The following is a 16358-nucleotide window of genomic DNA, read 5'->3' as shown; positions in this document are numbered from 1 at the left end:
AACTGTCCACATACTTGATTTCTGGAGGAACAATACAGTGTATGTTCAAGTCACAGTGTGACCGCACTTCACATTAAAGCGTCACCTTTACTTTTCTGTGGCCTTTCCCTCGCCCTTATGGTGCCATACAAGAGTGGTAATCAGCATTCAATGGCTAAAGGCCAGGAGAAGGGCACGGGCTTCCCACGGACAGTACGCCACCAACGCCAAGCAACTAGCCAGGCTGCTGCTACAGACAAGCCATGTCACCGGGAAGTCTTTCATAATGTTTTCGTCCACAGTAGGTACAAACCTGGATCTACAAATGAGATTCACTTACAAGGCTAGAAAAACAAGGTAAAACCTTGCTAGTTTCACATAAATCATAGCAAAATTAAAATTCTGTAGAAGTCTGTTGGTTTTGACACTGATAATGCTTTGCAAGAAAATTGAATGTTCAGAAACCAAAAATATTAATCGGGGGTGGGGTGGGGAGGGAATATAACTAAAGAACATTTATTTGTTTTTCACTAAAATTTTATTTTAGGACATAATTAAACTGTGTCACCACCTCCCACCCCAACTTGAAGAAGGGTTATAGTGAATATTATAAAGCAGATATGAAGTTTTTAAAGGATTGGAACCAAGAGTAAATGACAAGGAAAACCTTCCTTCTAAATCATAACAATGTTTAAGTAAAAAAAAGAGAGGAGGAAAAGGGGGGTGGTTCAGATTGAACAAAATCCTCACATTTCATCTAACACATTTGGTCCTGCTAGAGTGTAACAACATGGAAACTTCCACTACAGATGGCTCTGCACACCTGCGTTCCAAGCCCACCCCAACCCCAGTGCTTCCACCACAACTAATTCCCAGCCTGTTGGGCCTGCCGATGAAGCACGTAGATCTTCTCTTAAATCCAATCTTTGTTATAAGGCTGGCATGTCTGGGTATCAGCTCAGTAAACAAGACAGCTGAGGTCTGCCAGATCATCAATAAAGTCAAACAACTGGCTGATAACATATGTGACAGACGGGCTGTTGGGATTCATTCTCTTCAGATGTTCTTCATACGTTTTACTAAGGCCTTCCATGCACTCATTCACTGATTCATAGTCAGCCTAAGTTCTGCCTTCTGGCCCCGTGGTAGGCTGTACCAGTAAAATGGTGTGAGACATCGTGCCAAGCTCTTGAGCTGCAGCCGCCTGGGACACCACCGCCACAGGCAAGCTTAACCACAACGCCGCCAACAGCCAGCGCCCAGCAGAGGAGCCGCCAGAAGCCCATGGCTGCTCTTTTCAAGATGCTTTTGACCTGCTTGTATTTTTTATATTTTTTATTGAATTTATTGGTGTGACATTGGTTAATAAAATTATATAGGTTTCAGGTGTGCAGTTCTGTAATACATCATCTGTGTGTTCACCACCCCAAGTCAAGTCTCCTTCCATCACCATTTATCCCCCTACGTGCATTCTAAGTTAGCAGGTACCACTGGTATTTGGCTTATAGACTCAGTCATTAGCCCTGATGCTCCTCAGTGGTCATGGGCTGGCCCCTCAACGCATTAACTGTGTCAGTGTAAGAACCACCAAACCTTAGAGCATTTTTACAAGATTTTATTTGAGCCAAACTGATGAATGGCGGAGAAGCAAGATCTCAAATGCTCCAGCGAATAACAGTTTGCAGCTTGTTTACACATTTGGAATTAAGGAGGGAACATAAGGAAGATTACGTGAAGGTGGGAGGGAACCAGGCAGAGATTGGATTGCAGGATAGTTAACAAGATTATGTGCTCTCCTGAGTGTGGCTAAGCTTTCGAGAGGTCTGAAAAAGAGGCATTTCAAAGGCCTAGGTGCACAAGAACAATGGACAGGGCTGGCTTAACCTTTGACTAAAGAAGTCACAGGCCTGAGGCTGCCTACCCACCATGACCTGCCCAGGTAGGAATTTATGATCAGAACACACCCTGTGAGGTTACTTTTGATCACTGAACTTGCATACTCCCATTTTTGTCCAAGACTGCACAATGGTAAGAAGTTACCCCACCTAGAAATATCCCAGGGGGTCTCTCTTCTGGGAACCTGGTGCTCTGCGGGGCAGGCCTCCCTGCAGCCTCTGTAAGAACTGGACTGTTCTCCAGCTATTGATTGAAACCTAGCTCCAGCTGGAGAATGTTCCTGGTACTCGCTGCTGAAGACGACTCCTGTGGGGCACAAGGCACGGAACATAAGCACAGGCATGGTGCTCCGGTGCTGCGCACTCGGAACTCACTGCATAAAATAGGAGCAAGATCCAGATGTCTAGCAGCAGTTCTTCTTACCCTCGGAAACTACACACTAACGCAGGCGCGATAGGATCTGATGGAAAGAACTGCGCAATAGCTCTGGTCACACTTCTTGCTCCTGGATAGTAGAACTCAGTAGACTTCAGATGGCCCCTCACTAGCTCCATGACCTAGAGTCAGCTACTTAATCTTTTTGAGAATTTGTCTCTCCATGTAATTCGGGGCTAGTGATGCCTGCCTTATAGGTCTGCGGGGAGGCTGACATGAGGCAATTATTTGAATGCCTGGTACCGATTCGGACAAATTCCAGGCATTCCAACAAGGGTAGCTGCGATATTGTAAGTTATAAAATATTTGGTCTTCATTCACAGTTTCTGGCTCCCGGAATTTCTTAAGAGTGATAAAGGTGTTTTTTCTTATACTAATAAGGTGATGTTGGGACCTCACCCAAGTGTGGGGCCTGTGGCCGGGGAAAATCAACCACGTGATTAGAAGACCAGAACTTCCAGTCCCATGGGAGCTTGACTCAACCAATTCCAGTGACTTAGTCATGACTACACAAGGACGCCTCCATAAAACCCGGGAGGACAGCCTCTTGGTGAGGGGGAGCTTCCACCTCCGGGAACCAGAACACTTTGATGTGCCGCCGAGCCCTGGTTCCCGACCTTGTCCAATGTGCCTCTCCATGTAGCTGTTGAATTTTATCTTTCAATATCCTTTGTAATAAATTCATATTCTAGTGAGTAAGCAGGTTTTCTTGAGTTCTCTGAGACATTCTAGCAAATTAGTTGAGGTGGGAGAGGGCAGATTTATAGGACTGAAAATCCTAACCTGTGGAATCTGATGCCATTTTCAGGTAGAGAGTGTTAGAATTTGTTAGAACACCCTACTAGTATCCAAGAATTGTTTGTAGCGTGTGGGGAACTACCCCCTACCCCCCTCCCCTGTTAGAAACTGGGTCCGGGAACCCCATTCAATAGCTATTATGACCCTGATAGTTATTGTTACCAGTAACTGTTAACAGCCCTTGCCTCTTTAGGGTATTTGATAACTAAGAGAGTATCTGCATACCGAGGTCACAAAATCTTGGGGAGCTTCATTGGCCTTATTATGTCCACCCACTTTATGGCGAAGGGGGAACAGCTCACGGGAATAAGCATTCCTGAAGGTTCATGTGAGAATCTGCCCGCCCAGACCACAACATCTTCCCCAGCCTTGGCTGGTCTCCCTCCATCACCTTGACAGCCCACATGCCAGAGATAAGCAGGTGGGACAGTTATCAAGAGAGACGGAAAGGGAACCTTTGCTGTTTTCTTCTTGGCTCTTTCTTTGTCTTGTGGATACTTGTCACTTTGTGGTTTCAGGCACTTGCCGGGGAGCTTTCTAAGAGTTTCCCGTGGGGCCAAGTGTTCAAAAACTCCAAGTAAGTTTCTTTAAATGCCACGTAAATCCCCATGCTTTTCCCGGTCTTCGAGTGCAGCTAAAACAAGTGCTCCTTTATGTATATCCTACATAGGCAAGAAGCACAACAGCTGTAGTTATTTGCATAGGCTCTAAACCCAAAAACAGGCTCTAGTGTCCCAAGGCACAAGGGAAATAGGAATGTGGACAGGACAGGAGGATGTTGCCCACAGATGGCGTCATAAAGAAACTTTATAAGAACAAAGGGCCCAGGCATAACCAGACAGGTGGCTTATAAGTGCTCCCCACTCTCAGCATGAGCCTTTGGAGAGCTGGAGAACAGGGACAAATACAGGGCCTGGCAGGGGACAGCAGATTTCTGGCACTTAGGAGGCCCGGTGTTATGTCAGTTCCATTTTAGCATCTACTTTTAAGAGCATATTCACCAGTGATCATGTACCTGACTATTCCTATTTTTGGTGTTTCCCATATGACAGAGGGCTAGAAATCCAGTGGACCAAATGCATGCTAGTATTATTTGTTTCCTCCCAAGTTTTTACTTTTCATTTTAAACAGCAGACATATGTCATCTGATTCAGTAGCTGTTAGTATTTTGCCACATTTGCTTTGTGTCTCTGTCTTTTGGCAGGAAGCAATTTGATGCAAATATCATGTCACTTTATGACAACATGCCAAAAACAAGAATAATCCCCCACAGAAATATAATGTAGTTATCACACTCAGGAAATTCAATACTGATACATTACTAATTCTTAGCATATTGCCCATAGTCAAAATCATCCAATTGTCCCAATAACATTCTTTCTAGCATTTCCCCCCTAATCCTGTATATAATCAAACTCCATGAGTTGCAGTTGTGTGCCGTGATTCCTGGTAGTGACTTGCTTGGTTTCCAACTTCAGAGCTGAACCACATACACTGCCTGATGACAACTGCATTTCCCATGTGCTGCATTTCCCCTTTTCCACCTGGGTCCCTGTGATCAGCCCTGATCCTGCATCTTCAAGCCAAACCCATCACTCCCCTTTGCACTTCACCAGCCCCACTCCCACTCCCACTCATAGCCAACCAAGGAAAGCCCCAAACAGCCCAGAGTCCTCTGCAGCTGTTACTTGGGGCTTTCCTCACTTTTGCCCAGCCTGCTCCAGTTCCACCCCTACCAATCATGAATTACATTTCTGAGTTTGGAACCAGTTTTAAGGCCCCTGAGCTTGGTGTGATTCTTGGTTTCCTTGTCTTTGACCATTGACAAAATACTTTGACTCAGAGTCTCTGCTCTGATTTTTCTCTAATTTGGTTGAACCATATGAAACTATTTTTTTTTAAATATATCTTTATTGATTTCAGAGAGAGGAAGGGAGAGGGAGAGAGAGATAGAGACATCAGTGATGAGAGTCATTGATCAGCTGCCTCCTGCACGCCCCCGACTGGGGATCGAGCCCGCAACCCGGGCCTGTGCCCTGACCGGGAATCGAACCCTGATCTCCTGGATCCTAGGTCAATGCTCAACAGCTGAGCCACGCCCAGCCGGGCTGAAACTGCAGTTTTTGTAGGTCAAAAAACAGACACATATTTCAATGGTTCAACAACAACAAAAAATTACTTTTTTGGGTGATTCAAACATCTAGAGACCCAAAAGCTGGCCCGAGCCCACTTGGCTAGCACTGCAGCAGGCTGGTTCCAACTCAGTATGCATTCTGTTTCAGCTTTGCTTTTCCAAAGGTCTAATTACTTTATTATACTCTCTTTTGATGCCTTGTAAGTACCTTCTTGTCCTTTTTCAGAATTATTTGGGCTCCTGTTGCTTGTTTTCCTTTTTCTTGTGTACATTAGAATCAGCTTGTCTGTACCAAAAATATACTGTAGGTGTTTTAAAAATAGATTTATAGATCAACTTAGGAAGAATTGACGTCTTTGTGTTTTTGAATGTTCCTATTCAAGAATAGAACACACCTCTCCAATTACTCAATTTAGCTATTTATTCCTTGGTAGAACTAATTCTTAGTAAAAACTTTATTGAGATATAATTGAAATATCACGAGATATACCACCTTAAACTGGACAAATCACTGGTTTTTAGTATATGTCACAGAGTTGTCTAATTATTGCCACAATCAACTTTAGAACTTTCCAACACCTCAAAAAAACAAAAAAAGAAAGAAAAGAAGGAAGGAAGGAGGAAGGGAGGGAGGGAAGAAGGAAAGAAAAGGGGCCACACACTAAACATGAAAAATTCAGGGCAGGCCTCCATGGTGGCCTTGCAAACTCAGAGACCTAAAATAACCACACAGGATGGTCTGAATTTAAAACTTTTTAAAATATATATTTTATTGATTTCAGAGAGAGGAGGAGAGAGGGAGAGATATAGAAACATCAATGATGAGAGAATCATTGATCAGCTGCCTCCTGCACGCCCCCGACTGGGGATCAAGCCTGCAACCTGGGCACGTGCCCTGACCGGGAATCGAATCTCAATCTCCTGGATCCTAGGTCAATGCTCAACCACTGAGCCACACTGGCCAGGCTGAGATGAAAACTTTGAAAAAAATAAACATAAGCAGTGTGTGGTTGGTAGCCCTGTCCTGAGGCAGTACTTTTCCCAGGCAAAGGTTAATATTCACCTTAACTAAGCCTAGGTTGTGTTTCGCATCTGAGGTAACATTCCTGTTTAACCTGCCTTTGCGAAACAAAAGCTTTTCCCCTTTTTCTGGGCTCTCAATGCACCAGGGCAGAGACCACAAATCCTCTGTCATTAACTGTTGACTGTTAACTATCCCGTACACACCCGTGTAAAAGAAGTGTGTGTCCATCATTTTACTTTTTATCCAGTCCGGAGGTTTCCCCTCTTGGCTTTCTCCCGCCTCCCTAATCTGTCACCAGTGGATTTCATGTACCCACTTACGTCTCCTCTTTTGACTGTCATGTATAAAGCGAGGTGCAAAACTGCCGTACTCCGGAGTATTCTCTCAGTCCCTTGAGATTCTGCTCCCCGGCATGTGTCGACAGTTTGACTCAAATGAACTCACAAAAAATTCTTCACAGGTTTTCAATGAATTTTTATTTTAACAAAAGAGAAAGAAAACCCACGCCCTGGCCAGGTGGCTCAGCTGGTTCGAGCGTCTTCCCCTACACCAAAAAGTTTGTGGGTTCGATTCCTGGTCAGGACACATATCTAGGTTTCGGGTTTGATCCCTGGTAGGGGCCTGTAGGGGAGGCAACTAATTGACATTTCTCTTTCACATAGAGGTTTCTCTCTCTCCCTCCCTTTCTCTCTCTCAAATCAATAAAAACATATCCTTGGGTGAGTATTAGAAAGAAAAAAGAAAACCCATACCCTTTAGCCCTTACTCCTCGGTCCCAGATTCTCCTGCCTCCTAGCAACCACTAATCTACTTTCTGTCTCTGTGAATTTGCTTACTTTAAATATTCCATAAATGGAATTACACATGGCCATTGTGATTGGCAACTGGATGAGTACTTTTGAAACCGCAGAGATGACTTGTGGTCAGGCCTGGACTGCCTGTTGCAAGAAAGCCTAACTCGGGAGGCATGTGTTCCGACTGCCAGCAAGTGGGCAGATGGGAAACTTCCCTTCTCCTCAAAAACCCCTCAGTGCAGGCCGGGGGCTTTTATGAAGGGGGAGAGTGAAATCAAAACAAAGAGATCAGGGGAGGGGTGCGGGCGAGCCTTCTCTCTGGGCTGTGAAGGCTGGGGGCCTGCCTGGGAATGAAAAGCGCTCCTCCTCCTGAGAAGGGGCGCTCCGGAGGAGAGGGGGCTGCGGAGTGTCGCTCCCCAAGCTTTCCTCTCCTGGTCTGGCTCCTGGCATTATCTTGCTCTTCAAACAGGGCTCTGTAGTTTTTATTGCGGACATCTGTGGATTTTCTGTCGATTTTCGTGGCTGGCACGGGGCATTCCCTCCTTCCCCAAAACAGCCTTCTTTGGAGCTGTAAAAAGAAGCCAGATAAGCAGGAATAACAGAGGGTTTTATTTACACTCTGTAGATACCAGAAGGTCAGCTGCAGCCTTAAAACAAATGGAATGCATAGCCTGTTTATTGCTTAATTGGAATGTTAATTTGTGGCTATACTTTATTCCTTTTTATTGATTAATTATATTTTATTTAATGGATATGTCACATCTTTTTTATCCATTCATAGTTGATGGACATTGGATTGTTTCTGCTTTTTAGCTATCACGAATTGTGTCTAGTAATTTGTTGTAGGCAGTGAGATCAGGACCAGGTGTCTGCCCGGGAGTCAGAGTGGGCCTGGGTTCAGCAACCTCGGTACTTGAGTTCTGGCTAAGAAAGAATTCAGAGCCAGAACTCCAACTGGCTAGAGAAGATTTGTTGGGAAAGCACAGAGAAAGTACACCCTGAAGAGCAATTTCTAGTGGGGGGAGGGCTAGGGCTCCTTTTAAGCTCTCAGATGGGGGGTTAACTGCTTTCTTCTTCAAACTGACCATTCAGGCCTGTCCGGTCGTCTTCTGTCCTTGTATGGAGGTTGGGTAGGCCTTTCCTCCCGCCGTCTTGTTCTCACCTAAGGGTGGGGGTCTACCATATGACTAACCATGTGCCAGGGGAGAAAAGACCTGGAGAATCTGACCTGCATGACCAGAGGCATTCTAGGGTGGAGAAGGGGTTTTGGGGGCAAGGTCTTGAATATTTCCAATATCTGCTCTACCAGTTCTTTGTCATTGCTAGGTGTCCGGGCCTTTTGGCCCCGGTGACCTTCTGTAACTGGCCCATCGTCCTTGCTCTGCTCACATCTATCTAATGCCTACTACACTTTCGCTGTGCATAGCATTTTTGCTGCAAAGATTTTCACTGCATAACTAACTAGCTGTAAGGCAAGTTTGCTGTAAACAAGATAAAATATCTGGTTGACTTTTTTCTTTTGGTTGGTTGGTTAATTTCATTTCTTCATTGACAAACCAAATAGCTGCCATAAAAGATAAACTAACTGGCTTATGCTTGGAAAGTTTTTTTTGTTTGGTTGGTTTCATTTCTCCATGACAAATCAACAACCTTCTGCAGACAAATGTACTTAAGGGAGTTTCAGTTCGGTTTCATTTCTCCTTTGATGAAGTTCTTGCAGTAACTCCCATTTTTATATCGTATATAAATTTTATGTAGTCCTCACTGTGGTCATTACAGTGATGAGCAGACGTGGCAGTGGTGAGCATTCCTTCGAGGTGCCTATGATTGGCCCCAAGAGTCTTTCTTTCTTTCTTTCTTTCTTTCTTTCTTTCTTTCTTTCTTTCTTTCTTTCTTTCTTTCTTTCTTTCTTTCTTTCTTTCTTTCTTTCTTTCTTTCCTTCTTTCCTTCTTTCCTTCTTTCTTTCCTTCTTTCTTTCCTTCTTTCTTTCCTTCTTTCTTTTCTTCTTTTCTCCCCCCCCCTTTCTTTTCAGTTAATTCTCACCAGAGGATATTTTTCCATTGATTTTTTTAGGGGAGGGGAGGGAGAGAGAGAAACCTTGCTTTGTTGTTCCACTAAGTTACAAATTCACTGGTTGTTTCTTTTTTTCTTTTTGATCCTCACCTAAGGATATTTTTCCATTCAATTTTTTTAGAGCGAGTGGAGGGGAAGGAAGAGGGAGAGAGGGAGAGAAACATCAATGTGACAGAGACACATCAATTGGTTGCCTCCCACCCGCATGCCAACCATGGCCAGGGATCGAGGCTGCAACCGAAGGACGTCCCCTTGACCGGGAATTGAACCTGGGGCCCTTCAGTCTGTGGGCCAGCACTCTAACCACTGAGCCAAACCCGCCAGGGCTTGGTTGTTTCTTTTTTTTTAATATATCTTTATTGATTTCAGAGAAAGGAAAGGAGAAGGAGAGAGAGAGAGATAGAAACATCAATGATGAGAGTCATTGCTCGGCTGCCTCCTGCATGCCCTGACCGGGAATCGAACCCCGATCGCCTGGATCCTAGGTGGACACTCAACCGCTGAGCCACGCCCGGCCGGGCTGGTTGTTTCTTATACATACCCTCACCCGGGGCGGAACCAGCAACCTTGGTGCATCAGGACTGTGGACGAAAAGGGGCCACACACTAAACCTGACAAGCTCAGGGGAGGCCAGCATGGTGGCCTTGCAAACTCAGAGACCGAAAGTAACCACATAGAGTGCTCTGAAATGAAAATGTTCTAACTAAAAGCAGTTCAGGGCCTGTAATCATGTTCTAGGCTGGTATTTTTCCCTAACAAAGATGAATTTCCACCTTAACTAAGCCGTAGTTGTCTTTCTGCATCTGAGATAATATTCCTGATTAACATGCCTTTGCAAAACAAAGTAATTTCTCTTTTCCTGTCCCTCAAAGCACAGAGCTGAGACCACAAACCCCTCATTATCATTGTAATCATGTTAATTGCTGACTGTTAACTCTCCTGCACCCACTTGAAAGAAGTGTGTGTCTATCATTTTACTTTTTATCCAGTCCGGAGGTTTCCCCTCTTGGCTTTCTCCCGCCTCCCTAATCTGTCACCAATGGATTTCATGTACCCACTTACGGCTCCTCTTTTGACTGTCATGTATAAAGCGAGGTGCAAAACTGCCTTTCTCCAGGGCATTCTCTCAGTCCCTTGAGATTCTGCTTCCCGCATGTGTTGACAGTTTGGCTCAAATGAACTCACAAAAAATTCTTCACAGGTTTAAATGTGTCCTTTTTTTTTTTTTTTAATATTTATGACTTCAGAGAGAGGAATCAATGATGAGAGAGTCATTGATCAAGCCCGCAAACCCAGGCATGTGCCCTGACCAGGAATCGAACCCTGATCGCCTGGATCCTAGGTTAATGCTCCACCGCTGAGCCACGCCGGGCAGGGCTGAATGTTTCCTACATTAACAGAACAAAGCTCTAACCAACTGGACTACCCAGCCAGGGCTGTATATAATATGTTTTTAAGTGGGGGAAGCTTGAGACCTCCAATTCATTCTTCTGTTTCAAGATTGTTGGCTATTCTGTGTGAAAATTTGGTGAAATTGCCATCTGAACAATATTAAGTATCTTGACCCATGAACATGGGATGGCTTTCAGTTTATTTACATCTTCTTTAATTTCTTTCAACAATATTTTATAGTTTTAGAGTATAGTTTTACATTCCCTTGTTAAATTTATTGCTAAGTATTAATTCTTTTCGATGCTATTGTAATTTTTTTTCAGTTTGCTCATTGCTACTGTACAGAAATGATGGGTTTCTGTATAGTCATCTTGTGTCTTGCAAGATGAACTTTTTTCCCAGTTCTAATGCTTTTTAGTGTTGCCCTAAAGTTTTCAATATACATTCACAAGTAATCCAAGTCCACTTTCAAACAACATAGGGAGTGCAAGTGCCTTATAGCAGAGTGCTCCCACAATCTTCTTCCTACCCTTTATAACATTGTCATTTATTTCACTTACCTAAGCTATAATCACAGAACACACAGTTGCTGTTATTATTTTGAACAAACTATTATCTGATAAATTAAAATTAAGAAAATTCCAGGATTTTATTCTACTGCTCTTTTATTCTTTATGTAGATCCAACTTTCTAACCTATATGTCATTTTTCCTCTCTTGAAAGGAAAGAGAGGCAGGTCTACTAGTGACAAATTCAATTTTGTTTGTTTGAAAAAGTCTTTATCTACTCTCCAATTTTGAAGGATAACTTTACTGAATACAGAATTTCAGGTTGGTTTTTCCATTTGTTTGTTTGAACAATTAAATATTTCTTTCCGCTCTGTTTTTGCTTGCCTGGTTTCTGAAGATAAGTCCAATGTAATTCTTATCTTTGTTTCCTTATAGGTTAAATGCCCCACTGCTCAGCTTTTTTCAAGGTTTTTTCTTTGTCTTTGATTTTCCAAAGGTTGAATACAATATGCTAACTATATATATCTATATCTATATATGTGTGTGTGTGTGTGTGTGTTACTTATCCTACTTGGTGTTGTCTGAGATTTCTAGATCTTTGGTTTGGTGTATGCCATTAATTTTGGTAAATTATTATCCATTGTTATTTCAAATATTTCTCTGTTCATTTCTCTCTCTTTCCTTCTGGTAGTCTGATTAAGCATGTATTATTCTTTTTGTAATTTTCCCATAGTTCTTGAAAATTCTGTTACATTTTTTTCTTTACTTTTTCTCTTTGCATTATGGGTTTGACATGTCTGGTGACATATCTTGGAGCTCAGAGATTCTTTTTTTTCTGTGTTCAAGCTGCTGCTGAGCCCATTAAAGGCATTCTTCATTTCCTTTAGTGTTTTGATTTCTAATACTTCCCTTTGATTCTTTTTCCGTATTTCCATCTCCCTGCTTACATTGTCCATCTGTTCCTGCATGCTGTCTGCTTTTCCCATTAGAGCCCTTAGCGTATTACTCAGTGTCATTTCAGATGCCAGTCTGACAATTCCGAAATCTCTGCCACGAGTGGGTCGGTTCTGATGCTTGCTTTGTTTCTTCAGACTGTGAATTTTGTTTTAACAGAACTTGTAATTTTTTTGTTGAAAGCATGGCATGACATATCAGTAAAAGGAACCAGGGTAGGTAAGCCTTTAGCGTGAGATTTTATGTTTATCTGGCTAGGAGGTAAGCTATGTTTACTGTTTTGCCGAAGCTGTATGTGAGAGAGGCTAAACTTCTCTCCAGTGTCCTTGTATTTGTCTTTCTTTTGTCTCTGGGTTTTCCTAGAGGAGCCCTACTGATATGGTGGCAAGGTGCGGGGGGTGGGGAAGCATTCTATAATCCTCTGATCTGGTTTCAGTCTTTCAGTGAGCCTGAGCTGGACATTTCCCTTCTGTGTCAGGCTCTGGTAAAATAGTTTCCCTTTAAGAGCATGCCTTGTGAAAGGAGGGCAGAGAGCTCTCGCTGATCTCAGAATAGTTACCTTTCCTCTCCGTCTGCCACGAGGAGAGGGATTTTTTCTCTAATCTTCACAGTGAGCACCTGACACCATTGTAATTTAATCTGGTTATTAAATAACTGGAGAGGAGAAAAGGGAGGGCCAAATAGTATAGGCATTCATTTGTGCAGCTTTGCCAGGAAGCTGCGGTTTAGACCCAAGCCCAGTAAAGTCCGGGTGACACAGGGAGGTACTTGCCTGTCAGTCACACCTGGGAACAGGCCACTGGCCAGAGTGTGGGTGACCACTGCGAGCGCAGAAGATTTGAGATACTTAAGCTCCTACCCAAAGGCGTTTGCTCCTTGCCAGCTTGCACTCTTGTGCTCATTTTCCTGGGACTCTTGTTGCAGGGGGTGCGCTCTCACGCTGCTGCACTTGCCCACGTGGCCCACAGCCACGTGGACCCACACAGCGGACTGACGGACTGCAGCTAGCCTAATGCTAACCCGGACCCAGCTCTACCGTGCAATGGAAACTCTGGACACTGGCTTTGCTTCCAGCTCTACTGAATCCCAGCTGCACCTCTCCCAGGACTGGATTAAGGGAAATGGGATTTTTAAAATCGAGGGATGTAATTCCATTAAAATAAAGCTTCTACTATATCTCGTCCTCCCGTGGAGGCCTCCAGATAAGCCTATTCCAATGGGACCCCAAGAACCTTACTCCCACTAGCAACAGAGAAAGGCCATCCATGCATTTCTCTGATAACAAACCCACTGGGGCTCCTGGAGATAAAACTCTTAAAAAGCACTGGGGCCTCCCTAAGGCTGGGCCTGCTTAGAGTTTTTAACTCTCAGGCTGGTCTACACTGAGCCTTCAGCAATTTATCAGCTACAGTTTAAAGTGTCCCTACCCACACTGGCTCCAACTGAAGGCCTCTGCTGTGAGGCTGATGCTCCCAGTTGGCTGCGATTCTCTGTATGTGCTTTCTGTCTCTACGGTTTTCAAGGCAGTAGTTTATCCTGTGACCTCAATATAATATGAATATGAGAAAAGTTGATTTTTTAAAAAATTTAAAATATATCTTTATTGATTTCAGAGACAGGAAGGGAGAGAGAGAGAGTTAGAAACATCAATGATGAGAGAGTCCTCATTGATCGGCTCCCTCCTACACGCCCCCACTGGGGATCGAGCCCACAACCTCGGCATGTGCCCTGACCAGGGATCCAACCTCAGTCTTCTGGATAATAGGTCAATGCTCAACCACTGAGCCATGCTGGCCAGGCGAGAACAGTTGATTTTTAGTTCATTTAGTTTTTTTCTTGTGAAAACAAAGAGTGCTGGCTTTGAAGCTCTTTATATATTGAAATGTATTGAACCAGAAAGCAGAAGTTTCAACTTTTAATCTTAATATTGTCCTGCAGTGAGATGAATCACTTCATCATGTCTCTGGGTGCTTTTAAGATTCTTTGGGACAGTTCTGTCCACCATACCCCTAGAGCGGCATGCAAGCTGCAGGGGCAAAGAGGGGCTTGGAAGAGGCGGTGCCACATCGGGGCTGTGCAGCAAACAGTCCCCAGCGAGTTGTGCGCTGGTCGCTGGCCTTCCTGCTGCAGCTCCAGGCACCCCTGCTTTGCCCCTGCCCTGCCCTGCCCGGCCAGTGCCTCCCAAGACGCCTGTTCCTTTGCTGCTGCTGCAGGCTGCTTGGGCCTGAGCCTTCTCAGAAATCAGCTACCCAGGAAAAATGACTTTTACTCATATGAACTAGACTCGGGGGATCCCCCCAGAGACAGGAGAATCACTGCACCTCCAGCTCAGGCTGGGGCTCATCTCTGGAATGTTTGCGGTTCCTTAGGCCACAGAACATGCTCCGGATGTCACAAGGCGCATTACTGCAATAAGGAGCACCAGGCTCTGGATAGGGATAAAAGTAGGCTGTACACGATTAAGTAATTTGGACAATACAGTTCCAGACCACAACTTCTTTTTCCAGAATTTGAAATCATGATAAAAAGAGAAGATGAGATAACACCAGAAGTTTCGATAAAAGAGTGTGAATCAGAGGTTACAGGGAGCACTGGTGGAGCCCCTGAGGAAGGATTAGACTCCATGGCAAAACACAAATCCAGGGAAGGTACAATTTTCCAGAAGTTTAAAACCAAAATAGCCCTAGAACCAGAACAGTTTCCTAGATATGACAGAGGGATTGCCCCATCTGGATCTCTGCTGGAAACATCCTCAAGCCTGGCAGGCATGGCTCAGTGGTTGACATCAACCAATGAACCAGGAGGTCACATTTCGATACCCAGTCTGGGCACTTGCCCAGGTTGCTGGCTCTATCTGCAGGAGGGGGACATGCAGGAGGCAGCCGATCAATGACTCTCTCATCATTATTCTTTCTATCCCTCTTTCCCTCTCCCTTCCTCTCTCTGAAATCAATAAAACATGTTTTTGTGTTTTGTTTTGTTTTTAAAAAGACATCCCTCAAGGATATCACAGATTGCCCTGTGGTGCCAAGAGGATATTTGAATTCTAGATCGTACCAGATATTAGGAAGAAAGCCAAAGGAATCAGACACTGAATCTGTGTGTTTCACCAGAAAGCTACAGCTTCACACACACCCCAGGGAAATACAGCAGTGTCCCTCCAAGGGGACTGACACCCCTCCCTTCCCCTCCAGTAAGGACTGGGGTGGGGGTGGGGGAGGAGGGGTAGATAAAGACAGGTGGAATAGGGCAGGGGAAGGTGCTTGACCATAGAGGCCTGTCAGTGTGCCTGGGAAAGGGATCCTTGGTTGGGGTGAACCCAATGGAAGCCCAGCAAAGCTTGTGAAGCTGATTGGTTATTTAGGAAAACTCCTGGTTATAGCCCCAGGTGAGTAAGGAAGCTTGCTCTCTTCCTCTCCTGCCTTCCCTAAGAGGGAAATTCATAGCATTAAAGGTTACCTCAAGAAAAAAGAAAAAGCTCTAATAAACAATCAAACTGTACACTTGAAGGAACTTGAAAAAAAACAACAAATAAAGCCCAGAGTGGGTAGAAGGAAGGAAATAATACAGATCAGAGCAGAAATAAATGACATAGAGACTAAAAGAAAATACAGAAGATCAATAAAACCAAGAGCTGGTTCTTTGAGAAGATAAATAACATTGAGGAACCTTCAGCCAGAGTCATCAAGAAGCAAAGAGAGAGGACCCAAATAAATAAAATCAAAAATGAAAGAGGTGAAGTAACAACTTACCCAACAGAAATACAAAGGATTGTAAGAAAATACTATGAACAACTATATGCCACCAAGCTGGACAACCTGGATGAAATGGAGAAATTCCTAGAAAAATACAACCTTCCAAAACTCAGGAGTCAGGGCATCTGAATAGACAGATAACAACTTGTGAAGTTGAGGCAGGAATAAAAAAACTCCCAACAGACAGAAGCCCTGGCCTGGACAGCTTCACAGTTTTTCTTCAAACATTCGAAGAAAAACTAACACCTATCCTTCCCAAACTATTCAAAAATATTCAAGAGGAGGAAGACTCCCACGCTCATTTTACGAGACCAGCCTTATCCCAATTCCAAAAACAGATAAAGACACTACAAAGAAAGAAAATTATAGACCAATATCCCTGATGAACATAGATGCTAAAATCCTCCACAAAATATTAGCAAATCAGATCCAGCAGTACATGAAAAGGTTCACACACCATGACCAAGTGGGATTTATTCCAGAGATGCAAGGTTGGCACAGTATCTGCAAAACAATGAACGTGATACATCACGTAAACAAATGAAGAATAAAAACCACATGATCATATCAATAGATGCAGAAAAAGCATTTGATAAAACCCAGCACCCATGTATG

The 16358-nt window shown here is 43.9% G+C and overlaps 2 pseudogenes; one reads left to right on the top strand and one right to left on the bottom strand.

Moving 5' to 3' along the window:
* Nucleotides 1-844: 844 nt before the first annotated feature.
* Nucleotides 845-1156, bottom strand: LOC107527937 (enhancer of rudimentary homolog pseudogene; annotated as a pseudogene).
* Nucleotides 1157-13945: 12789 nt separating this feature from the next.
* Nucleotides 13946-14784, top strand: LOC148091496 (uS5 assembly chaperone PDCD2 pseudogene; annotated as a pseudogene).
* The last annotated feature ends 1574 nt before the right edge of the window (nt 14785-16358 follow it).

Source organism: Miniopterus natalensis, chromosome 14, assembly GCF_054644295.1.
Source record: "Miniopterus natalensis isolate mMinNat1 chromosome 14, mMinNat1.hap1, whole genome shotgun sequence".
Classification (NCBI taxonomy): Eukaryota; Metazoa; Chordata; class Mammalia; order Chiroptera; family Miniopteridae; genus Miniopterus; species Miniopterus natalensis.
Note: the sequence above shows the minus strand (reverse complement) of the source record. Positions and strands in the feature narration are given on the sequence as shown.